Consider the following 5,630-nt stretch of genomic DNA (forward strand, 5'->3'; position numbering starts at 1 on the left):
AATTTCGGTCCCAGCGAGGGGCCTGGCCGAAACTCGTGTTTTCTCTACCGCGGGCTGCCTCTCCGCGAAGGCGCTGAGGGTTTGCGCCCGCGGGTCTCGGAGACCCGCCTCGGAGCGTGGGGCTCCGGAGGGAGAGGAGAGGGAGCGGGATCCTCCAGGGTCTGTTCCTGCAAAAAAGCGCTCGGTTGGTTATTAGACCGTCTAGGCTGGATCCTGGAATTCATGTTTGTGACCAGAAAATCCTGTCAAAAAAAAAGGGGTGTGGAGAGCCGCGGCGTCAGCTGGGAGCCACCAGAGGCCTGAGCTTTTCATCCCTATTAGGGAAATGAGGTAGCGTGCGGGCCCGGAGCGTGCTGCTGTTTCGTAAGGGACCCTCCTCCCGCCCCGCTTCTTTCCGCCCAACAGGCCTGAGTGCTGTGAGCGTTGCTGTTTGAAACACCATCCTGCAGAATGCGTTTACAGCCATATTTCTTCTCCTTTCTGCAGCAGAGGATACGATCGGGCGTGTTAAGGTTTGGGGGCCAGTGCAAGTGGCTGCAAAGTATTTTCGCATCAGAAAAAGGCCGATTCTTGTAGAACGTCCTTCTCGGACAGTTTTAAAATGTAGCTGGCCATATACTTTTCAGAAAGCATTTCTTTAACATAGATGGTTCTAACCTACTCAGCTAGTGATACACAAGGATCTGACAGGTACAGCGTAGAGACTGGTTGAAAACGAGATCTTGATGTGATCAGAAAAGCTTCCAGCACATAATGGTCTTTAATAGAAATATACATCAATACAGAGTATTGTCAAAGTATGTTTGTTTTGAAAGGAAAAAATGAAATGTCAAAAAGAGTTTTAGCGCTGCTGATCTAATGGTAGCTTAACATCATGAAAAATTCTCTGTCTATTTGAATTGGAATGGCTACTTTCACGGATTTTAAAAATGCTGTGAATGAGTATATAGCAACAGTTACTGCTTGGTGTTTTTGCCTGTAATAAAGCTCTGACATCTAAGCATAGCCATCTGGTACTCCTGCACAAGATAAAGATCTCTCAGCTTTGGAGAATGTTGCTTCTCAGAAAGTGTTTTTTATACTAGTTTTCGTCTGGAATTTTAGTTGGTTAGTATTTCAAAGTTACTTTTTTTTTTATTGGTTACATTTAAAAGTTTTAAGTGCCTGGAAGTCTGTGCATTGCGATGTATGAACTCTTTGCTTTTCTAAAGTTCTTTGAATGAGGAAGTGAATCTGAGTATACCGTTGTCAGTGTATTTGAATGGCTGAAAATAAGCATTCTTCAACAATTCTGACTTTAAAATGGCCCTTAAAGTGAAATGGCTGTTAAAAGAAAAAATTTTCTAGCCTTTTAAATTACACTTAAAATCCTCCATTTGAAGGCTACAGTTTATCTAATTAAGTCTGAATATAAGCAATGATACCTTTACATTAAGATGTGGGGAAGATGTTTTTCCATGACCTATTTAGGTTTTTTTTGATTAGTGACTACATACATATTAACACTTGTAAGATTTTCATTTTTTAAGAAATATATTTTTATTGATTTTAGAGAGGAAGGGAGAAGGAGAGAGAGAGAGAAGCATCAATGATCAGCTGCTTCTTGCACGCCCCACGCTGGGGATTGAACCCACAACCCAGGCATGTGTCTTGACCTGGAATTGAACTGTGATGCTCAACCAGGCAGATTTTTTTTCTTTCCTTCCCTTCCCTTTCCCTTTCCCTTTCCCTTTCCCTTTCCCTTTCCCTTTCCCTTTCCCTTTCCCTTCCTTTTCTCCTTCCTTCCTTCCTTCCTTCCCCCCCTCTCCCTCCCTCCCTCCCTTCCCTTTTTTTACAGATATTTTATTGAAAAAAACCTAAAAATTCAAAGAGGCTAGCTTTTCAGTGTCTTGATGGTAAATTTAATGGTGAAAATATTTCCCTCTTAATTTGGGAAGTGCTTCTATCCTTCTAAAACTCTGATATACTGAATTAAGGTTTTGTTTTATTCAATTAAGAAGATTCTTAAGCAACAGTATTATTGAAATGGCAAGATTATATACATGCATTCAATCATATATAATAAAACCCTAATATTCAAATTGACTGAACAGTGAAACTACGACCCACTGGTCGCTATGATGCACACTGACTACCAGGGGGCAGACGCTCAACACAGGAGCTGCCCCCTGGTGGTCAGTGAGCTCCCACAGGGGAAGCGCCACTCAGCCAGAAGCTGGGTTCATGGCTGGTGAGCGCAGTGGCTGTGGTAGCAGCACTAACGACCCCTTGGGGGGGTGTCTGCTTGCCTGCTTAGGCCCGCTCCTAGACTGCGAGAGGGTGCAGGCGGGGCTGAGGTCCCTCCACCCTCCCAGTTCACGAATGTCGTGCACTGGACCTCTAGTATAGTTATAATTGCAAATATAAAAGTTCTAACATGTAATACAGTTCTTTTTTCTCTGGGCTTTTTGTAAAAATCTTAGTGAATAGGTGGTAACAAGTTGTTTTGTTTTAGGTATATATATTCCTATTTTTAGTGTTATTCTAACTTGGATAGTTCATCTGGATAGCACATAGGATAGTTTAGTGAGCCCTCTCAGTTATCCCATAGCTCACTGATTGAACAATCTGAATCAGAACCATAACTTAGGTATTAAGACACTGAAACAAGGAATAGATCTTTCAAAAACAAAAATCCAAAAGATTTAGCCTCTCAATTTCGTTAAGCAATTAAGCTCCTTTATTTGTATTAGAGTTGTTTTCTGCAAGTCTTTAGTAGGAACTGCTAGTTTTTTACATTGGCTATCATTCTAACAAGTTATTTGAGTCAGAAGCATGATAATTTGTTTTTGTTAACCTCATAACAAATTAAAAGGTGGGTGAATTCAGACACAGAAAGGATCATTGACAGTAGATTTGAGAGTTAAGACTGATAAACAAGAGAATTATAAAAGCATACCAGCCGAAACCGGTTTGGCTCAGTGGATAGAGCGTCGGCCTGCGGACTGAAAGGTCCCAGGTTCAATTCCAGTCAAGGGCATCTCCAGTAGGAGAAGTGCAGGAGGCAGCTGATCGATGTTTCTCTCTCATCGATGTTTCTAACTATCTCTCTCTCTTCCTCTCTGTAAAAAATCAATGAAATATATTAAAAAAAAAACAAAATAAAAAATAAAAGCATACCAGTCTAGGCCCACTTAGCATATGGATTGATGCTTTACATACCCAAAGCCTCTGTCATAGTACTGCAGCTATCTTGCATGATAGCCTGAGTTACCAAGTAAAAGTTAAGTTTGTTATAAAAAATGTGCAGAACATTGTAGATTTTTATAACAAAATAACCAGGCTTTGGTGCTTACAGAGGTAACCTGCTGAAGAGTTCACAGCCCATGTAAGACTAATTTAGTGAATCAGTAAATATGGAAGTAAAAGTGGGACATGTACTAAAGGTATCCAACATTCAGAGTTATAGTATAACAAACAACAGAACAAACATATTAGGTAACAAATGCCTTATCTGATTCCAGTAACCAATAAAACTTGTATAGATCAGTGCTCGCTTCAGCAGCACATAGACTATAATTGAAACAACACAGAGAAGATTAGCATGGCCCCTGCACAAGGATGATAAGCAAATTCGGGAAACATTCCAATTATTTTTTGGGGGAGGGGGGAACTTACATAGATCATCTAATTTTTGTTAGCTTTTGCTTTGCATTTATTAGCTTTTTTTTTTTCTTAGAATGACCATGTGATATATCCCAAGACAGAACCAGAGCATCTTAACTGAATTTTTTACTTGAAAGTGTAGTTATAGAATTTGACTGTAATGAAAATAGAGGCTTTTCTTAGAATGGAATAATTGGAGGTATGTAAATGCCAGTGATTTTAAAGTTTAGCATAGATCTTCAAAGGTTTTTAAAAACTAGATTATTCCCCATCTTTCTAATATTGTTATTCCACAATTTTAGGGTAAATTCATATTCAGAGTTTTTATCATTATGACCAAATAAATATTTGTTGCTCCTGAGATGGTTTATTATAATTTTATTTTCTTGTGTAACCTTTTGTTTTTAATGCCTAATTTTTCCATTTGCTTAGTTTTGTCTAGAAAAGTCTTTCTGTACCCTCCAGCAGCTTCATAAAATGTTTCTCAGTCCAATTTTCCACATGGTCAGGTCTGTCAGATATACGTACCAGTTACATTTGTCCCTGTAGTTATCCATCCTTTTTATAGCTGTCCTTCCAGCTTTGATCTGGATTGTTTCTTTTTAGGCCTGCTGCAGAGTTGTCATCTTGGGACTTCTCTTAGCTGACATTCTGGGAATTTCTTTCACTTTAGTTGAGTCCTTTTTTTCTTGATCCCATGCCTTCCTTTTGGTTTATTCCTCCATTTTATTTTGTTTTTAAAATACATTTCTTTATTGATTTCAGAGAGGGGGAGAGAGAAACATTAATGATGAGAGAGAATCATCAATCAGCTGCCTCCTGCACGCCCCCCATTGGGGATTGAGTCCGCAACCCAGGCATGTGCCCTTGGTCGGAATTGAACTCGTGACCTCCTGGTTCACGGGTTGATGCTCAGTCACTGAACCACATGGGCCAGGCTCTGCAGCTTCTTTTTCTAAATTTAATTTTTAAATTACATTTAGTGTACATTATTATATTGGTTTCAGGCATACAACCCCATGATTAGACATTTATATAACTTAAAGGGTAATTCTGATAAATGCAGTGCCCATCTGATACCATATATAGTTACTATAATATTATTGACTATATTCCCCATGCTGGACTTTATATGCCTGTGACTGTTCGATAACTACCAATTTGTATTTCTAATTCCTTCACCTTTTTCACCCATCTCCCCAACCCCTCTCCCATCTGACCACCATCAAAATGTTCTCTGTATGTGTGAGTTTGTTTCTGTTCTGCTTGTTTGTTAGTTTGTTTTTTAGATTCCACATATAAGTGAAATCATCTGGCATTTATCTTTCTCTGATTTATTTCACTTAGCATGATTCTCTCTAGGTCAGTGATTTTCAATCTTTTTCATCTTATGGCACACACAAACTAATTACTAAAATTCTGCGGCACATCAAAAAATACATTTTTTGCCGATCTGACAAAAAATAGGTATAATTTGATTCATTCACACAGGACTGGTATTGTTGTATTGGCTGTTGTCATTTTTTAATTTGGCAGTCTAAGGGAAAAGAGGCCTGTGCCCTGACTAAATAGTCAGGTTTTGCATGTTTTTAAAATTCTTTCTTTCCCTGCACACCAATGTCCCACTGCACACTGGTTGAAGATAGCTCTAGGTCTATTCATTTGTTGCAGATTTTTTTTCTTTTTTATGGCTGAATCATATTCTATTGTGTATGTGCATCACGTCTTTTTTATCCATTTATCTGTTGATGGACACTTAGGGTTGCTTCCATACCTTGGCTATTGTAAACAACCTATACTAATAAAAGGGTAATATCCTAATTAGACTGGAAAGACTGGATGTCTTCCGGATGTCATTCTGGATGTCCTTCCTAACAAAGCCAGGGCCTGGATGGCATCGCTCGGGTGCCTGTGGCCGGCCCGGGCAGCGCCACACACGGTCCCAGGAGCCTGCCTGGGCAAAGCCGCCCGGGGTCCTGGGTGCC

General features: G+C 39.7%; 1 protein-coding gene across 5 annotated transcripts in view; it reads left to right on the top strand.

The window, feature by feature from the left end:
• Window positions 1-3,699: 3,699 nt before the first annotated feature.
• Window positions 3,700-5,630, top strand: part of RSBN1L (round spermatid basic protein 1-like) — a 55,029-nt gene continuing 53,098 nt past the window's right edge. For 2 of the 5 annotated variants that reach the window (XM_015571257.1, XM_015571258.1), the window contains exon 1: window positions 3,700-3,844. The gene's annotated coding sequence lies outside the window, so the exon portion shown is untranslated. The remainder of the gene's footprint in view (window positions 3,845-5,630) is intronic. The other 3 variants (XM_015571256.1, XM_015571255.1, XM_006774910.2) reach the window with 2 other exon arrangements.

Source organism: Myotis davidii, unplaced genomic scaffold (genome assembly GCF_000327345.1).
Source record: "Myotis davidii unplaced genomic scaffold, ASM32734v1 scaffold125, whole genome shotgun sequence".
Classification (NCBI taxonomy): domain Eukaryota; kingdom Metazoa; phylum Chordata; class Mammalia; order Chiroptera; family Vespertilionidae; genus Myotis; species Myotis davidii.